Here is a 21,083-nt window from a genome sequence, read left to right as displayed (position 1 = left end):
TCAAAACTCAAGTCAGCTCTTTAAAAAGCTTAATAGAATTGGAAGAACAGGAAATATGAAGTTGATTTTAACTTGCTTCATTTATGCCACTACATGTTCACACTCCTCTTTGCAACCAGATAGCCTTCAGTTTAAGGACCAAGATTCTCAGTTGCCTAGTGTTCACATGCAGTGGCATGGATTATGTTGCTGATTCCTTTTCTGCCTAAAAATGTTGTTTCTCCAGTTGTTTTGACCAACCTTACTTTAAAGTTGTTCTGGTAAGAACTAATCTGCCTACTTTCCTTTCACTATCACTACAAGTGGATTAAATTTGGTCCAAATTGATTAGGCAGTTCACAAGTTAGCCCACTTGTGTCTAAAATGTTCACACGTCTGCCATCTTGAATCAGGGTGGATGACATCATCACAAGCTACATCACTGAGGTGTCCCTACAGCTGTACCAAATTTGGTCCAAATTAGTCACACACACACCATCTTGAACTGAGGTGGATAACATAATCACAAACTATGGCGTTGAGGTGTACCCATGTGTCACTCCCTACCAAATTTGATTTAAATTGGTTAGGCAGTCCACAAGTTAGACCACTTATGAATCAAACATTCATGTGCACACCATCTTGAATCAGGATGGATGACATCATTATAAACTACGATACTGAGGTGTCCCTATGTGTCACTAAGTACAACTGTACCAGATTTGGTTCAAATCGGGTGGGTAGCTCACAAGTTATCCCACTTGCATCTCAAATGTTCACATGTCCATCATCTTGAACTGGGGTGGATGACATCACAAATTACGCCATTGAGGTGTCCCTATGAATCCCTACAACTGTACCCAATTTGGTTCATATTGGTACAGGCATTGCCAAGTTGATTGGGAATTGGGGCGGGGAGACACACGCATGGACACAAACAAAGAATGCCGGGCGATCTCATAAGCTGACTTTCCTTAAGGAAGGTAGGCTAAAAATGGTAAAGAATACTGAATGACAGCAGTTATGAGCATATCACCATTCCAATATTACTATTGTCTTGGGGGATAAATTTTCTAGTAAAAGATCCTATGACTCACAGGTAGAACTCAGATCAGTTTGTGGCATCTCCAGTAAAAAGGTTTCTCAGCATGGCTGAGAGAAAGGGCTCAGGAAATCTACTAGTGTGTGACAAGTGAAAAATGATGCCTGATGAGTGAAAGAAGTCCTGACAAGTGATGTACCAATTTAGTTCGAGGAACCATCTGACAAGTAAAAAAATGTTTTTGTCTGGCTGGTGAACTGCGCCAACGTTTCTTGATCCCTGCTGAGAAAGATTTGGCCGGAGACCTTGGAGAGCCACCGCCTATTGTAGTAGGCAATAGTGAACTCAGGACAAAGTGATGTCATATGTTCACAGAAAACAGCAGGTAGCACCCAGACCTTCAGTGCAGCAGTGCACTGCCAGTGGAAGCTCCTTCCATGACTGGAAGGACAGTTCTGTTTATGCAGGGACCCTTTGTGTGAGTTAATCTTTCTGCTCATGAAAGGCACTTTTCCCCAATGGCCCATCATGGCACCAAACACCTGGATAGCACTCATGATCTCTATCTGATTTTCATACTTTAAAAATGGGATGATGATCAGAAGAGGGAAAAGAAACCAGGTTTGGCATATCACTACTGAAATTACACATTCTAATAGTCTCTGTGTTAACTTTCATTTAAATATCTGAACGAAACACTGCCTGATATGATGTGCAGTGTTCCAGTAATGGTGAAATCTGTGCTGGGGCTGCTGTAGACTTGTAAGGCAGTCTTGATGCTGTTGAGATCAAGAGGTTGCACAAGCAGCACAGTTGCTCATTGTGGCAAATGGGAATAGCAGAGGTAACAAAGAATGTACAACTGTTTATTCTCAGTAGTTGGGGCTGCTGCAAACTCATATCACACTGTTGCCAGAAGGCTGCGCATCATTCCAGCCACTGCATTTTGTTTCTACCAGGGGAGGAAAACTTTAAGCGGAGGGCATATTTCAACAGAGGCCACTTGGGGGATACATGTGGTGATTTTGGCTTGATTGACAGAGGTGTTTGCAAGCCCATTTTAAAGTCATCTCTCATTTAGTTCTTATCAGCAGTATATCTTTACTGAAAACTGATCTTAACTTGCAACAGTAAGAAAGCAGATGCCGATGAACCACTTTTTCAATGAAGTTACATGCTCAAAATTCCATGTCAGTTCTGACAAGCTAGGCAGAGAAATATAATTGCCCAAATCAAAGCCAGTGGTAACAATAATTACAGAGCATCAAACATTTTGAAACAACAAACTTTTCAGAGAGTGCCTGTTGCAGAACACATCATTGCCACAGAATATGACAGCCCTTTATTAAGGGATCTGATCCAGCAACTCGCTGGAACAGACCTACTTCCAAAAGTCCAGCCAGATGTTCCCTGGAAGCCCACAAAAGAACATGAAAGCAACAGTTCTCACCAATTGTTTGTCCAAACAAACATGGAGGTTCCATTTCACTAGCACACTATGAATCTGTCTTTTTGCCAGTTGGGCCAGTTACCATTGGTCAATTGCCATTGGTCCCTCTAAACCAGTATTGTTAACTGACGGGGAGAAGCTCTTATAGGTCTCAGGCATAGTCTTTCCCAGTCCTGCCACTAAAGATGCCAAGGACTGGACATTTTGCATGCAAAGCATGTGTTCTACCACTGAACTATTTGTGCTCTGGTATGTCCTGTCACATGAAACGGCTATAATGTTTTCACAGATGTGTTTGGCTAAGCAACATTCCTATAAACAAGAAGAGTGCTGTGACAGATCACAGGGTTAATTTTGTGCGCCAGCCAATGAATGTTATGCTTTATGCCAGGGCTGCTCAACTTCGGCCCTCCTGCAGATGTTGGCCTACAATTCCCATAATCCCTAGCTATTGGCCACTGTGGCTGGGGATTATGGGAGTTGTAGTTCAAGAACAGCTGGGGGGCCTAAGTTGAGCAGGCCTGCTTTATGCCAACAGAGCGTAAAGCATACAAAAATGCTTTATGCCAATAACTGCATATTGATGGGATGTGTGCATAGGAGTACATCAGTAGCTGGTTACTTACCTAAAAATAGTGAAAAGCTTTTGCATTGTCCAAATGTGTCACATACAAAAATAGGATATGATTTAAAGTTTTCTAGGTGATCACAGTTCACAAAACCTTGAAAGAGATATATATACACCATGAGTGGGTGGAGAAATTGTGTGGTGGTGTCACAAATGGCAAAGGCAGCAGGAATTTGAAGCATGCCTGGACAAGAGCAGGAGGTCCTATAGGCCCGACTAGAGTATGGAGTCAGGTCTACATTCCTGTCTGTCTCGCCAGTGCTGCTGCCTGCATTCAGCTCTTGAACTGAGTGAAACAAAACCACCCCAAGGCACAGGAGCTTGATATCAATGGTAGCGCACAATATTTACTATATAAGATGGTTTTATACTGTCCCTGAACAGGTTTCCAGGAACGTTTACACTCTCTCATACTATTGTTATTCATTGATTTATGAAAAAAGTATTCAGTGAAGCTTACAATGATAAAATACATACGCTGTAATTAAAAAATGAGCACACAACTTACATGGCTTAAGACCAACTAGCTGGGCTGGGTCCTCCATTCTCAGTCCTCCCCTCTCCAATGTGTCCCCCCCGCCCGGCTGGACACCTGGCCAACAACTTTTTCGGGCTGCCACGCCACCCCCAGGCTTTCTTCCCCTGCCGGCTGCTGCTGCTTTCTCCCCCCCCCCACACACACACACCCTGGTACTTTCTTCACACACACACACACACACACACACACACACACACACACACACACACACACCCCAGCCACCACTTTCTTCACATACACCCCACCGCTTTCCCTGGCGCCACTTTCTTCACACCCCCTCCTCCTCCTGCCGCCGCCTTTTGGTTTCCCCCGGTGCCACTCTCTCACGCGACTGTCCATTTCTGCTGGTTCGTTTCCCCCGCCCGGCAGTTTACTTGCGGACTCTCATGAGAGCTGCCACGCATAGGATTAGTGACGGGTACATTTGAGAGAGAGAGGGAGAGAGAGAGGAGTACTAAAACAGCAGATTAAAGCATATCCAACCAGCAGCTATGTTTTCTGAGCCATGGTTTACACAATTGCTGAGAAAGCCGCTGAAATAGTGTTGTCTTCCTTACCTGTCTAAAAAGCAGATAGAAAGGGATTTAGCTTAGGCATACCTCTCTCGGGAGGCTATTCCAGATCTTGGGTGCCCCAACTGAAACATCCTCTCCCAGGTACCTAACTCTGGAAGGAAGTGGAGTTCCTGGGCAGGCTCAGATGGAGGAAGGCCATTCACAAGATTATAGCACTACAGAGGTAAGTTTGTGATTTTTGAACTAAGAGAAATGGGCAGCTTTTTCCTCTTTGAGCAGAAAAGCCTTCCTTGTATACCTCTGCATCCCATTCACATATGCTTACCTGTGGCGCAGCTTCCATGTCCACAGAGTTAATCGGAAATGAGCCTGAAAATTCCCAGTTCAAATATCTCAACCTTCAACTCGGCATACAATCCTAGGAAAACTACTCTTCAGCTCAGTCCTCTCCCTATCCGCAACATGGGGAAATTCTGGCCTACCTTGCAGAGCTATTGTGGAAGACATTTCAACAATTGAAAAAGAGCTCTATAAAACCGCGAAGTATTTTTTTACTTACTTAATTTGAAACTGTGTTGCCTTATCCCTAGCAGCAAAATCTCAAAATCTGAGGCTTTTTTTGTTTGGAAAAGTGGCAACTATTAGGGAGACATAATAGAGGTGTATGAAATTATGCATGGAGTAGAGAGAGTGGACAGAGAGAAATTTTTACTCATTCTCTCACAACACTAGAACCAGGGTAATCCCATGAAACTGAACGCCAGGAAATTTACGAAGTAAAAACAGAAGGAAGTACTTTTTCACACAGTGCAAAATTAATCTATGGAATTCTCTGCTATGGGATGTGGTGATGGCCACTAGCTTGGATGGCTTTAAAAGGGGGCTTAGACAAATTCATGGAGGGCAGATCTATCAATAGCTACTAGTCTGGTGGTTATAGGCCACCTCCAGCCTCAGAGGAAAGATGCCTCTAAATAGTGGAGCAACAGCAGGAGAGAGGACATACCTTCTGAGGCTTCTCAGAGGCATCTGGTGGGCTACTGTGTGAAACAGGATGCTGGATTAGATAGGCCTTCGGCCTAATCCAGCAGGGCTGTTCTGATGTAAAATAAAATCATTGTTATTTTTTAAAAAAATGCAACACTGCTTTCCCCAAAGGCTATTTTGACCTTTCCACCGTACTTAACGGTGGAAAATTCAGAGCTTTGAGTTTGGCCATCCAGTACCTCTTCAATTGCTCTATACTTTGTATACAGCAAGATGAATACATAAATATGAACTAGAGAGAAATAGAAACAACTCTGTATGTGTGGAAACATTTTCCATTTTAATTTAGAGGGAATTACAGGCAGCAGCAATACAGGAAGATGCTGAAAGGCATCATCACATACTGCATGGGAGGAGGCAATAGTAAACCTCTCCTATGTTCTACCAAAGACAACCACAGAGCTCTGTGGTCACCAGGAGTCAACATTGACTCAACGGCACACTTTACCTTTAATGCCTCTGAATTTGAATGAAATTAGACATGCACGCCTACATTTTTGATTTGCAATTTATGACTTTTGAATTATAATCCCACAAGTTTTACACACACACACACACACACACACACACACACACACACACACACACACACCTCCCTGTTAAAGTGACCCTAAAGAAAGATCTTGCTAATGACAAACATACAGTTTTGACTATGCTGTTGTGTGAGTAGGAATCATTTTCTCTGAAAAGTAGAGTCTGTGGCTAAACTACTTAGGCCAATAGTTCTGCAACTGTGGGGCTGCTCCTCTCTTTCAGGAAGGAGCAAGACAGTTGGTATGGGGAGATCCAACTGTCCAAAGTTCCAAAAGAGTTCCAAAGAGGAAGAAGATCTTGCACCAGTCAGAACCACTTTTAACTCAGCACTGGAGGTTTAGCACTACAATTTGGGTGGCTAAAATGCTAACCATGGATGATGTACATTACAGATGAGCATGAAACTGATTTTGTCTTCTGTTCTTCTTCTGTCAAAACAATGGCCGAGTCGGCTGTTTCAATGAAACAACTGGAAACATTTCACATGTTTTTGCCATAGGGAACAATGGGCAAACTCAAAACATCCCGTTGCTCCCCATGGGTAGGTAGCTCCTAGGGACACCAAAGTGGGTTGGGTGGTAGGGCATAATGGGTTCTACCTACCATCCAACCCATAAAAGAAGTGGGCAGGCAGACCATTGTTAACCTTCCTCCAAAACTACAATAGGATCTTAGGGGGGGTTGGGGGGAAAGGTTAAAAATTTATTTAAAATCTCCCACTTGCTCATTTCTTTTGTGGGTTGGGTGCCCTATCACCCAACCCACTGGTGTCTCTATGAACTACTCATGGGGAACAATGGGGTGTTTCAAGTTTCCCCATTGTTTCCTATGGCTGGAACAAGCTGCACTCACAGAATGCACACACAAGTTTTGCATTGCAATTTGCAATGGATTTTGCAACCCTGTTTTGAAAAACACTGCTGAAGCACACAGTAAAAGGAAATCTGTCCCTTCCCAACACAGAACACACGTTTCAAACAACCCAAAAATGCACAAAAAAGAATCACTGACCCAGAATCCACTGCCAGCCACAGTATTTATACTGCATTAATATCATTGGCACAAGTTGCTCTCTCACAAACAATTATGACTTCTTACGTGACTTCCTAGCATTGCAACAGCTGCCACAGCAGCACCCTTACTTAGCAGCAAGCACAGCCATAAGCTCACCTAGAGCAACTTTAGCTACATTATTTTTTACTGCATACACCTTTCAGTGCAGACTGCAAAACAGACCAGAGCAGCGTGTGAGCACAAGTTAGTCTCAAGACCAGACATGGAGCTCATCTCAGCAATCACCAATAAATATTACATCACACACACACACACACACACACACACACACACACACACACACACACCTGTCCATTTCTCACCACAGCACTATCTCACCAACAAAACAAACCACAACTCAAGGAATGCAGGCACCCAAGTGCTGCCTTTGTCAATGTGAGATCCAGCAAAACCAGATAGTAGGGATGTGCAGAATATTCTGAACTCAGAATGTTCCGACTCTGAATGGGTCATTTCAAGTGTTCCGAGCTCAGAGCAGAACACCCCTTAAAAGGGGGCCCTGTTCTGCGCTCAGAGTGGAACAAGCAACTTCTGTCCAGAAAGTTCTGAGTGTTCCTTTTTTTGTTTAAAAAAAAAATTAAGATAGTGAGGGCGGCAAGAGGTGCCTTAATGTTAATTAAAATCAATCAAAGCTCTTACTAGCAGTACCGCCGGCACTGCAAAACACCACAGTGCTCTGGCCACCATCCCGCTTGGGGGCGGAGAGTCTCTGGAGCTCACCTGGCCTCCGCACATTCAATTGAAACATTTTGATCAAAATAGAGTTGTTCTGCTCTGAGCTTGAAACAGGCCCTGTTCTTTGTTTTTGTAAAGAGGGAATTCTTTTTCAAGCTTGAAACACTCAAAATGGCCTGTTTCAAGTTGAAACATTTCACGGTCAAAATGTTCTGCACATCCCGAATGTACATAATCATCCACAAGAATATATGCAAATGCTGTTGGCCTAGAAGTTTCTTCCCTTCTCACTTTCGTCCTTGGTTGTTGGGTATTAGGACTGAGAAACCCTAATCTAGACCTCTTCTGTTACCACTTTGGATTGAGATTTCCTCCCTCTCTAAAGTTCCATTGTTAGCATAGCAGTTTTCAACTACAGATTACACACACACACACCCATACCCCTCCGTGTGCTGCATACAACTGGATAACAAGCCCTATGAGGAAAACAGGATAAGTTTAGCCGACAGAAAAGAAAACTGAGAAGAGATGCAATTCAAACACCTTAAGGGCCATCACATCAAAGACTCATTCTCTGTTGCCCTGTAAGGCAGGACTAGATCTAATCGCCTGGGTAGATTTTGGTTGAACATAGGGAGAAACTTCTTAAAAGTAAGAGCAGTTTGCCAATGGAACCAGTTAACTAGGGGAGCGGTATGCTCTCCCCCACTGGAGGTCTTCAAGCAGTGGCTAGACAGCCATCTTTTGGGGATGCTCCAGCTCTTGATTTCCTGCACTGAGTAGGGGATTGGACTAGATGGCCTACAAGACCCCTCCAACTCTACAGTTCTGTACATTGATTGCCCTACTGAAGAGATGGCTGCCAGTGGGTTGGGTAGGAAAGTATATTTAGAGTTCACAGACCTTGACAAACACAGTTAGCTAATAAATAAGGTATTGCACATCAGATACTTCATAGAGTGGGGTGGAAGCAGATGTAGAATGCTACTTATACTCCATAGTGAATAGTCAGTGTAGTCTAGAAGCAGGTGGTTGGTTTCTTTATTCCTTGTCAAAACTTTGGAGAGATTCAGTTTTTGAGATTCTCACCAAAACTCAATTCCACCATCCTTCTCAATCCATTTGGTCTTGGGCTCCGAAGGTCCTCTGTTATCCTGCTTTTCATCCTGTATTCTCAGATTGCTCCTTTTCCATCTCCACCTTTCTCATTTCTTCCAATTTCTATAGGGGTGATCACACAACTCTGCTCTTTCCCTCTCACCTTTGCCATTTTTCCTTCTGTACAGACAGAGACTCTTTCTAGGTAGTCTCAATCAGTTCAAGATCCTGCTATCATCTTGATACCAATTATTCTCCAAAACTACATTTTTATCCCCTTAGGTTGCACTGACATTCCTTACTTTCACCCCAGATACATGGTCAACAGCAGAAATTCTCAAGCATGGGAAAGAGAGAACTGCTAATCTTTCCACAAAACCCCTGGCAAATCCCACTCTTCAACACTGTTAGGAATACTAATTTCCTCTGGCTCCCAAGGTCACAACCCAGTAGTCATCTCTGACTACATCAAAGCAGCTTTATGCTATATACCAATTACTAAAACAAATTATCAGATTTGTCTATGATTAAATCATTCTCTGTATCAAGTTCAAGTTTATAATCACTACTTACATGCCTTTTCACTCTCCACCCACAACTATATCCACCTTCCTTGTCTCTCTTCCAATTCCTTCTATTCTCTTCAAGGTTATCACTTTCCTTAACCACTGTCTCCTCCTTCAGCTTCTGTCTCTGGATGCTCTGCCACACTTTTCTTTAAATTTGAACAGTCACTCTATCCTATTCATCACTTCACTGTTTTCCAAGCTGTTCATGATGCCCAATTCCTTCAGCAAGATCTTCTACAGCCACTTTAGCTTCATCTTATCCGCATGCTCACTGACAATGGGGCCTTCCCTACTTCATTTATTCTACTAATTTGTTAATCTCTAGCCTCTGTGTGCCTGTAATACAGACAGTGAACCCTCTTGGCAGGGCCTGGGTCACTTCTACATTCTCTACAATACCTGGCAGTAACTAATAATGACCTATTTCAAAGGGCTTTTGTGAGATTAAAAAGCTTTTTTGTGTTTCCAAAGAGTTAAAGGGAAAGATTCCTTCAAGACAGAATGTTCAGTTCAGAACCCTTGATATCTAACAGGGTCACAGAAATGACGTTTCCTCCTGCAACAGTTTTCCAGGACTACCACACTATTACTTAAATGTGTATCTCTTCTCCCTATCCTGTTCTGCATCAAAGGCCACTCAAATTGAACATTTAAACAGAGGTTAAATAGAATATCGGTCACATTTCAACTTACGGTAATGGTGGGCAGAGAGAGAAAGTTCCCTTGACTATTACTTTCATTTATTGTCTGTTTTATGCAAAGAACAGCCATTTCAGGCAAGAGAGATCCTGGGGAGGGCTAACTGGGAATAATTGGAACAGGAGGACAAAAGGGCAACTAAAATGATATAGAAACTGTTTTAAGGATGAAGTGTACTTGGGTCTGAGAACTTCAGACTTTGGATAGGGTAAAGAACTGCTTGGAACATCAAAACCAAAGCATTTTGTTCACAATAAAAACTCCTACAATTTGTTGTTAACTATTATTAGGAATTAAGTTTAGCAGCCTTTGTAACATCTTGAGGGCTTATAGTGGACTGACAGGGTATAAAATAAGCAGTCTAAACATTTTTTTTAAAAAAATGAATAAAGTCCACCTCCTTATTTGGCTTGTGAACCCAAACTCTACGAATTCAATTTATGTTGTTTCTGTGACCATCATTTAAATAATGAACTCACTGTTACTCACTAGTGATGTAAACGTTCAGGATACCATTCACAATTCACTTTTTATTTGACCAGCAAAGCCACTGAACAATGAAGCATCCTTGCAAAAATAAAAATGGATTCCTGGCAACGATTAATACTTAAATATATTTAAAGCATACAAGCATTGTTTTCCTGCATCCTACTACCTACTGTAACTGAAAACTGGAAACTTACTGGAACTGAGGATTTATTATGAGTCAGCGTGTTAATAGCCGGTCCAACTAAAACATCTGCTCTACACCGTTACAACTGCTATAATTCATTTCCTCTTGTGTTTGGAGTACAACCAAGTTGTATATTAAGCTCTTGTTTTTCAAAAATGTAGAATCTGAAAATCCAGGTATAAACTCACAAAAGGGATATTAATTTTTCAAACATTTCCAAAAGGACAGTGTTTATACTACCCAAGTATCACAACTATTTGTAACTGCAACACCCACATGAGAAGGCATTCCACATTTCTGATTCAGCACAAAATCACAGACTCATCCTAATCATTCTTCTTAGGTTTAAACTGAGATACACACTACAGTTTCCCCTCTCGTTTCCCTCATTAAAAATACTGGACAGTATTGGAATCAGCCTCCTAACTCTGAAGATATTAGAAGCTAAATACATAATTTGTGCAAGACATCTGGGTAAGAACCATTTAAATATAAGTGAAACCATCTCAGATATTATTCTGTTTCCATTCCAGTCTTCCTCCTTATAGCTAATATTATAGTCCTCCTAAGTATAATGAAACGAAATGACAAAAAACAGCAGCCTTACGTGCAGTCCTGGACTACACCCACCTGGAGATCTTATTAAATACCAACACCTATCTCACTGAATATTTAAAATTAGTAGACAACAAATTGAGACCCACAGCAAAATGTTGCCCTGCATTCCCAGAGCCTCAAAAGAGTGCTCCTTAACAAGATTCCAGCCAGCCTAGAACAAGAGTATTGTAGCATTGTGTGGGGCTTGTGGAGAGTGGGGTGAGAAGAGAATTTCTCTCTCTCTCTCACCCTCTAGAAAACTTTCTTCACTGTTCTATAAAGCACTAAAAGATTGGCTGCCAGTCCCAAACCTAAAGACTTTATTGTTATATAGGAGTTAGGTGGGAGGCAGTCTAGAGTGTGGGAAAGGGTGCCTTTTTTCCTTTCCTCCCTCCTGAAAGCATCCCAAATAGAATAGGAAGGGAAATTTTTTAAGCTCACAACATGCATTTACCTGATGCTAATGCCTCCCCTCCAAGATGCTATAAATTGTAAGGGGCTCCAACAAACCAATGAGGGTCAGTGATGCGTTTCCGACTTTGCAGAATGCTTCTGGAGTGCAAGTGGCACTCGGAAATCTTAGCCCTCTGGGCACACACATGGGACTGGTGAAACTGCATGCAGGGTCCCAGCATGTCCCACAGAACACCCTTACGTGCCAGGAGCCCATGCTTAATTATTCAGTATGCCAGACACTGTGTTCAATGGGGCATACTCCATATTGTGTTTAAAATTGTGGCCTAAACGTTTTTTAAAAGGAAATTAAATATTAACATGCGTACTTGAGGAGTCCTCCAAAGATGCAGAAATACCTTTTTATGGGTGGCCCTGTTTCACTCCCAAACCAACAGACACAGGACCACCAACATTCAATATTAGAAATAATTATATGAACATATAGTAGAAAATGTTATGGATTTTTCTAAGAATATGAATGCGGTGTCTAATTATGCATCAGTATATGAATGGAACATTGATCTTCTGAAATGCTCTTCAGTTTAAACACTGAGCCTTTAACTTGGTTCTTGTAATATTCTCCAGCGTTCTAATCAAACCTTACTGCAGAACTCTCTATCTGAAGGCTTTCCAAAAGACCAGGGGAAAGAAATATACCACCAACCTAAAAACACTTTCTGGGAGAGGAAATTTTAAAAAGCTAAAACAGAACTATATGAGCACTTAGTATCATTTTATACTTTGAACAATGCTACTGTCACATATTTATGCAATTTTATTTCATTTTATTTTTATGTATTAGATTTCTATACCGCCCAAACCTGCATCTCTGGGTGATTGACTGATTTACTTACACAGTCAGACAGTTGTTATTGACTGGTTTGTTTTATCCAGACATCGAGTCCTTCCCAAGGACCTGGGATGGCTGGATTTTATTATCAACGTTGTTGCTGTTATTATAGATATCGTCGCAGAATATAAGCTGTTCCTAGTAAAGCTGCTTTTTGTAATTGGCTGATGGTGATTTCTGTGGCCCCTATGGTGTTGAGGTGCTCTTCAAGTTGTTTTGGGATTGCACCTAGGGCATCAGTTACCACTGGGATTATTTTGGTCTTCTTCTGCCACAGCCTTTCAATTTCAATTTGTAGATCTTTGTATTTGGTGATTTTTTCTATTTCTTTTTCTTCTATTCTGCTATCCCCTGGTATTGATATGTCGATTATTTTGACTTGTTTTTCTTTCTTCTCGACTACAGTTATATCTAGTGTATTGTGTGGCAGATGTTTGTCTGTTTGTAGTCGGAAGTCCCATAATATTTTTACATCTTCATTTTCTTCAACTTTTTCAATTTTATGGTCCCACCGATGTTTGGCTAAAGGTAGCTTGTATTTTTTGCAGATGTTCCAGTGTATCAGCCCTGCTACCTTGTCATGCCTTTGTTTGTAGTCAGTCTGTGTGATCTTCTTACAACAGCTGATCAGGTGGTCCACTGTTTCATCTGCTTCTTTACAAAGGCGGCACTTGCTGTTTGTGGTGGATTTTTCGACTTTTACTCTTATAGCATTTGTGCTTAGTGCCTGTTCTTGTGCAGCCAGTATTAAACCCTCTGTTTCTTTCTTCAAGTTGCCATTCTTAAGCCATTGCCAGGTCTTGGTGATGTCTGATTTTCCACTTATATTGTGCAAATATTGACCATGCAGTGGATTATTTTTCCATTTTTCTGCTCGGTTCTTAACTTGTTCTTTCTTGTAGGCCTGCTTTGTTTCATTGGTGTTGAATAGTTACTCGTTCTTGACCATTTAAAGTGCATCTTCTTCACTGTCCTTTATATATTCTTCAAGGCCTCTTTTCTCCTCCTCTACTGTTTGATGGACTTGCAGCATTACTCTTCCACCTCAGCTGCGAGGGAGGTAGAGCCTATCTACATCACTGCGGGGGTGCAGAGCATGATTGATGGTCATGATTTTCCTGGTCTTACGATCTAGCGTCTCTAGCTCTGCCTGGGTCCAGTCTATTATTCCTGCAGTGTATCTAATAACAGGTATAGCCCAGGTGTTTATGGCTTGTATGGTGTTCCCGCCATTGAGTTTGGACTTGAGGATTTTTCTAACTCTCCTGATGTATTCACTTCCAATTTTTCTTTTAACTTCAGTGTGTGCGATGTTATCAGCCTGGAGAATGCCCAAGTATTTGTAAGGTTCTTTCTCTTCCAGGTTCTTGATCTTGCTTCCACTGGGCAGTTCTATTCCTTCTGTTTTTGTTATTTTTCCTCTTTTCATTCTTAATGCAGCACACTTGTCTAGTCCAAACTCCATTGCTATATCGCTACTGAATATACGGACAGTGTTTAGCAGTGATTCGATTTCTGACTGGGACTTTCCATACAACTTCAGATCGTCCATGTACAGCAGATGGTTGATTTGACTTGATGTTTTAGATGTTTGGTATCTGAGGCCTGTTTTGTTTAGTATTTGTGAAAGTGGGGTCATGGAGATTACAAACAATAGAGGGGATAGTGAGTCCCCTTGGAAAATGCCTCTTCTAATGCTAACCTGTCCAAGTGCCTCGCCATTGATTGTTAACTGTGTACTCCACCTGCTCATTGCTTTTTTAATAAATATCTGAATGTTTTTTCTGACACCAGTTGTTTCTAAACATTTTAGTATCCATGTGTGAGGCAATGAATCGAAGGCTTTCTTGTAGTCAATCCATGCAAAACTTAGATTGGTTTTTCTTCTCTTGCCATTTTCTAAAATTATTTTGTCAATCAGCAGCTGGTCTTTTGTGCCTCTGGTGTTTGGGCAATTTCCTTTCTGTTCAACTGGAAGCTGTTTGTTAGTTAATAAGTGTTGCATCACTTCATCTGCTATTATTCCAGTTAATAATTTGAACATGGTTGGCAGGCAGGTTATCGGTCTATAATTACTTGGAACTTCACCTTTTGCTGGGTCTTTCATGATGAGATGAGTTTTCCCAGTTGTTAGCCATTGTTCAATATCACCGCCTTTCATAATGTGATTGAACTGTTTTGATAGTTGTTTATGAAGGCTTGTTAGGTGTTTAAGCCAAAAGCCATGCAGTTCATTGTCGCCTGGCGCAATCCAGTTTTTAATTTTCTTTGCTCTTTCACTTATTAATTCTGGTGTTATTATTAGATCTTGCATTTGTTGGTTACATTTTTTGACCTCTTTCATCCAGCCTGCTTTTTTATTATAATCTATCGGGATTGTCCCATAATTTCCGCCAGAATTGCACTGTTTCTTCTTTATTTGGTGTTTCTATGTTTCTTGCAGTTTCTCCTTCTATGCTTTGGTAGAAACGTCTCTGATTTGACTGGAATTGGAGATTCTGCCTGTGTTGTGTAATTCTGGCTTCATATCTGCTAATCTTATTTGACACTGCTGCTATTTGCTGCTTTATTATTTCCAGGACTTCTCTAATTTTCCTTGAATCTAGGTGGTATTTTTGGATCAGATACTGTTTGGTGTTTTCATTCTTCAGCTTCTTGTCTTTCATATCTTTCAATTTACTAGCATCTGATCTAAGCCTGGAGATTTTATTTTCTAATCTAAACTTCCATTTAGGTGATGTACTGCTTTCTTTTTTGACAGGTCCACTGATCTTATATCCGAGCTCTTGTGTTGTTATTGTTGCTGCACTGTACATTAGTTGGTTTGTTTCTTGCAAATTCTTGGTTGTTATTTCTGCAAGTTCAGCATTGACATCTTTTAATGCCTGAGGAAGTTGTTTTTTGGCAACTGTTTTTAGAGCTGGAAGTTGAACCCTGGTGGTTGTTTGGTTCATGTGCTCAGTTATTTTTTGCTTTAGTTCTTGTTGCTTTTCTGTTAAACGGCATTTGGGTTTTTGAGGTGAAGGCAAAGGGGAGGTTGCCTGGTTTTGATTTTGAAACAGTTCAGCAACAGTGGCATCCTCGATGATGATGATGATGATGATGATGATTTCTTGTTTACTCAGTCAGACAGGTATTATTGACTGGTTTGTTTTATATTATTATTATTATTATTAGTGCGAGGCGCGCCTGCGCAGTTGGGAAGTGACGCCGGGCCAGGCGGCAGGCCTCAGTGTCGCTCTGCTGCACTGGGTGATCCGTCACCGCCCGCCACCGCTGCACTCGGCGATCTGCCGCTGCCTGCCACCACCGCACTCGGCGATTCGACGCCACCCGCCACCACCGCGCTCACTCCTGCCGCCGCCCGCCACCGCGACGCGTGATCTGGGGGGGGGGCCAGGGGGCATGCCACTTTTTGGCCCCCCCCACGTGACCCACCAGAGTGGCGCCCAGGGCACGTGCCCTGCCTGCCCCCCTATCGTTACGCCCCTGATAAATGCATCTTCAGTGCCTTTTAAAAAGTTGCCAGAGATGGGGAGGCTCTTATCTCAACAGGGAGTGCATTCCAAAGTACAGGGGCTGCAATGGAGAAGGCCCGTTCCTTAGCAGCCACCAGGCATGCTGGTGGCATCTGCACACGAACCTCTTCAGATGATCTCAGTGGGTGATGGGGTTCATGATGAAGGGCCTAAGCTGCTTAGGGCTTAATAGGTTATAACCAGCATGTTGTATTTTGCCCAGAAACGTATCAGCAGCCAGTGTAGTTCTTTCAACACAGGAGTAATATGGTCTCTCCTAGATGACCCAGAGACCAACCTGGCTGCCACATTCTGAACCACCTGCAGTTTCTGGACTACATAAAAAGGCAGCCCCACATAGAGCACATTACAGTAATCCAGCCTAGAGTTTACCAGCATATGTACTACTGTTTTGAGGTCGTTCAACTCAAGAAACGAACACAGCTGGCTTATCAGCAGAAGCTGATAAAAGGCACCTCTGGCCAATGCCTCAACCTGGGACACCAGGGAGAGGTTTGAGTCCAGAAGCACCCACAGACTGCGTACCTGTTCCTTCTGGAGAAGTGTGATCCTATCCAAAACTGGCAGATCAAAATCACCTCCTGAGTTCCGAACTTGAACAATAAGTACCTCTGTCCTATCTGGATTCAGTCTCAATTTGTTATCTCTCATCCAGCCCATCACTGACTCCAAGCAGGCATTTAGGGAGGTTATGCCTTCTCCTGATGATGTTGACATGGAGAAAAAATTTGGAGTGTTGTCAGCAAACTGATAACACGCTGCACAAAATCTCCTGATGATCTGTGGTTTAAACAATGTCTGAGACAATATGGAGCAACGAGGGACACCATACCAAAGTTCAGTTTTTGAAGAACAACAGTCCCCCGAGGGACACCATCTGGAATCTGCCCGAGAAGTAAGAGCGGAAACATTGCAAAGCAGTGCCTCTCACTTCCAACCCCCTCAGACACTCCAGAAGGATACTATGGTCAATAGTATTGAAGGCTGCCAAGAGATCCAAAAGGACCCACAGAGTCACACTTCCTCTGTCAATTCCCAGTTGGAGATCATCCATCAGGCTGACCAGGGCAGTCTCAACCCCATAGCCCACGCGAAAGCCAGTCTGAAACAGGTCTAGATAAACAGTTTCATCCAAGACTGCCTGGAGTTGGAGGCCACTACCCTCTCAATTACTTTGCCCAACCATGGAAGGTTGGCAGATAGTTGCTTAACTCTGAGGGATACAACGCAGGCTTCTTCAAAAGAGGTCTAATAATTGCCTCCTTAAGGCAAGGAAGCATCTTGCACTCCCTCAGAGAAACATTTATGATCTCTACTAGGCCTTCTACAATAACTTCTCTACCAGATAGTATAATCCATGTTAGGCAAGGGTCAAGAGAACAGATGGTAGGCTGCACCGTTCCAAGCAGCTTGTCCACAATCTCACAAGTCACAAACTGGAACTGATCAAGCCACATAAGAGGAGTCGCTGGACACCTCCGAATCAGATACTGCAGTAATTGTGGGGTCTAAATTCAAATCGGCCCAAATACGAGAGATTTTAGCCCCCAAATAGTCATTAAACGTGTCACAGCAGGCAACAGATAATTCCAAATTCTGATTCAAGGAAGGATGGGCACTTACTAGCCCTCCCACAACCCAGTGGACTTCTTGTGGCTTTAACTGGGGAGCCAGTTTTTTAAACTATATTTCATAGTGCTCTGCTGCTTGTTTTTATCTTTATGTTGCTTTTATTTGTGTATCTTGAGAGTCAGCCCAAGCAGTACTGTGCTGTTAGCGGGATATAAACATTTTAAATCAAGAGAGCTTATAAAGCAACACTGTATAGTGGAAAAAAATTAGACTGGATTCTTCAATCTAAGTTAGCATTCTCATGAAGCAGCAGAAACAATTTGAGATCTTCTAACTCACAACTTTTATGTTAGCACTTCAACTAAATATAAGTGAAAACACTTGGAATGTGCTCTCCCCCCAGCCACCCAGAGATATATATTTCATAAAAAATGTTATAAATATAAATACTCAGATATAATTTTGCTTAAGCTGTATGACAATGATCAACTCAAGAACAGAAATTGTTTGCAATAATTTCCCATTCAGCATCCACAAAATATATTCTCCCCATTCAAATAATGGTTCAGTTTCAAAACATGCCCTAACTTCACTAGGAAAGCTCTTGTTAAGATTGTGAAAAATATTTGGTTCCTTCAATCCCCTGCCATTTTGGTGAGTTTTCTAGGCACATGGAACCTTAATCTCATTTTTAACTGTTCCCTTGACTGAAAATAATCATAAAAGCTGGTTAATAAAAATCATACAGAATACAATGATTCTTTTCAAAGTTAAGTGCTTGCTTTAAAATTATACATTGATTCCTGTGCTCAGTAGTCCAACAATTCTATAATAATGAAGGACCTAAAAATATGAACATTTTAAAATAAAATGAAAGACTAATAAAATCTCTCTTCTTAATAGTACTTATTCTGGTAACAGTAAAGATCATTCTGAGAAGCAGAATTCTAAAGAGGACAAAAGGCATATATAGGTCCCTATGTAATATTCCAAGTCATCACCTAGAGTACCTAGGAAACAAGATTTCAAATACATGGGGAAATACATAAATTAAATTAGTCAAGAAAACATACTTTTCATTACAAGAAGTCTAAACAACAAAAATACTTCAAATTATGTTTGCTGTTCTCTTGGAGAAAAAAGGTAATTATTGAGTCGACCAAAGTACAGAACATTGCCATGGTACTCAGATACTACAGATCATCATATTAATTTAAGCAGGGCTGAAGTAATATGCAGTAGCATGCTGCTTCTAGGTAGAAATCTTGTTTGTATCTTAAATGCCACTTAGTTGTCCACTAAGATAGGGAACATTACAAGACCTGAACATGGTTGGAGTGGTTTGGGTTCTGAGGAATTATCTATCATATTTATATATTGCCAGATATATCTATCTACCTAGGTGGTATAACTAGAGCAAGATACAACATAAAACAAAATAATTACTAAAACACTTTCACATAATAAAAACAAAGCAAGGCCTTCTCTAGGTCAGCTGGGGTCTTAATGGCTGCTATGGCAACCATAGGATGATCTTCAAAATTCAAAACTGAATATCTGTTTCACATCATTTTAGAATGTGAGTTTTCAGGAGTGGAAATTCTTCATATTGTGGAATTAGATGAAATCCACTGGGAAGTTCTTTGACACAAGCTCTGCTGAAATGGGAGCTACAGAGTGTGCAGGAGAACTTCTCAATTATGCCCATTATTCCTATTTTACCGGAACATGCTAAATATTTCCCCTTGAGTTATAAATGCAAACATACACTTGCTGGGCAGAAATGTTGTACTGCAATATATGAAAGAAATTCAAAAACTTTTAAGGAACACCATTTCATCAGATTATATCAAAATAAAATTAAAACATGGACACATGAAATTATTGTAATCAATAACATGTTGTCAGACAGAAAGTATGAAGCCCAAGACTGAGTGGAGTTTAGCTGAAGGACATTTCTATGTGTATCAGCAGTACTACTGTGTGAACATCCTGCTTGGGCTCTTCCAACTCCCCTCCATTAACCACAAGTATTCCCTGGATACTGTGAGCCTGTCTTCATGACTGAGGCAGCTGGATTTGATTCCTGGCATGTTCCCTGTCAGTTCTATCATTGAAAGCTAGCCCTCTAGAGCCTTTGATTTATCAAGGCTGTTCTCAGGAGCAGCCAAGCCTAGGCCTGGCTGCCCACGAGAACCGGTGGGATCCACGCAGATCCCATTGGTGCCGCAGTGCCAAACCCAGCGCTGAAGCCAAGGTTAAGAGCACAAATGTGCCCTTAACCCGGTTCCCGGGATCGTGTGTCAGCACGGGCTACTTGCAGCTCATGCTGACACAGAGATCGACACCTAGAGCACCCATCCCCTGGAAGAATCCCCCAGTGCACCATGCTCAGCTCGCCGTGCACTGGGGGATACTCAGAGGCTGGAGCAATGAATCCTGCCCCAGAGCGACCCACCCTTCTCTGTGCTGCATGGAGCAGCGGGGATCATGTGGGAGCACAGACAGCATGCCCACCAAGCTCAGGATGCTCATCTGGAGGGAAAGCAAGTTTTGCGAAACCTTCCCCCTGCCTGCCCGCCCGGTAGGTTGCGTAAATGGCCCCATCATGTTTGTGTGCTCACTGTATCATTATTTTGTTGGGGTTGTCTTGGTTTTGTGTCAGACAAAAGATAAGAAACCAGAGAGCTGTGCATAAGCTTTCAGGAGGATCCATGTGGATGGTTAATATGCAGCTTGTAATTAAAACCAACGGCAAGGTTTTTATCTATGCTTCTATATCATTATGGTAGTGGAGTAATGAATAAAACGTCTGTCATAGACCACGTTTGACCAGTAAGACAGACACTCTGAGCATATTTTAGCAATGTGACAAGCCTGCTAAACCTATACTGAGTAACACTGAACAAACCTTGCAGTTTTATTATTTGCTAAGCAGTGACACTGCACTGGAGCTATGCTATTGAGCTATCCAAGAGATAAAGCAAAGATGAACACTTGCCTCAGGAGTCTGTAATCTTAATGTGAAAAGATTAGAACTGGCATCATACTAGGGGATCTAGACAGTGTCACAACATAGGGCTTGAGCTTGTGAAGCACAACTAATAAGTATTAGTATTTAGTAGTAATACTTCGATGTCAAATTTAATTGCAGAAGCTGTAATTTCTCTGTTTCATTCATTTTAAGAGTTTTAAATGACAGGTTTTGAAATTCTTTATATTACAGTATTTCCTATCAGAATTTGCTCTTGCACTATTTTAAATGTGCATGCTGCATCCAAATTACTATTTTTCTGTTTGAACTGTCCAGTTTTTCATGTTGTTGTGCCGTCAAGTCTGTGTCAACTCCTGGCAACCACAGAGCCCTGTGGTTTTCTTTGGTAGAATACAGGAGGGGTTTACCATTGCCTCCTCCCGCACAGTACAAGATGATGTCCCTCAGTATCTTCCTATATCACTGCTGCCTGATATAGGTGTCTCCCATAGTCTGGGAAACATACCAGCGGGGATTCAAACCAGCAACCTCTTGCTCCCTAGGCAAGTTATTT

At 41.8% G+C, this 21,083-nt stretch overlaps 1 protein-coding gene across 8 annotated transcripts in view; it reads right to left on the bottom strand.

Moving 5' to 3' along the window:
• BABAM2 (BRISC and BRCA1 A complex member 2) overlaps positions 1–21,083 on the bottom strand; it is a 224,658-nt gene that overhangs the window by 131,964 nt on the left and 71,611 nt on the right. The window lies entirely within an intron of this gene.

Source organism: Hemicordylus capensis, chromosome 1 (assembly GCF_027244095.1).
Source record: "Hemicordylus capensis ecotype Gifberg chromosome 1, rHemCap1.1.pri, whole genome shotgun sequence".
Classification (NCBI taxonomy): Eukaryota; Metazoa; Chordata; class Lepidosauria; order Squamata; family Cordylidae; genus Hemicordylus; species Hemicordylus capensis.
Note: the sequence above shows the minus strand (reverse complement) of the source record. Positions and strands in the feature narration are given on the sequence as shown.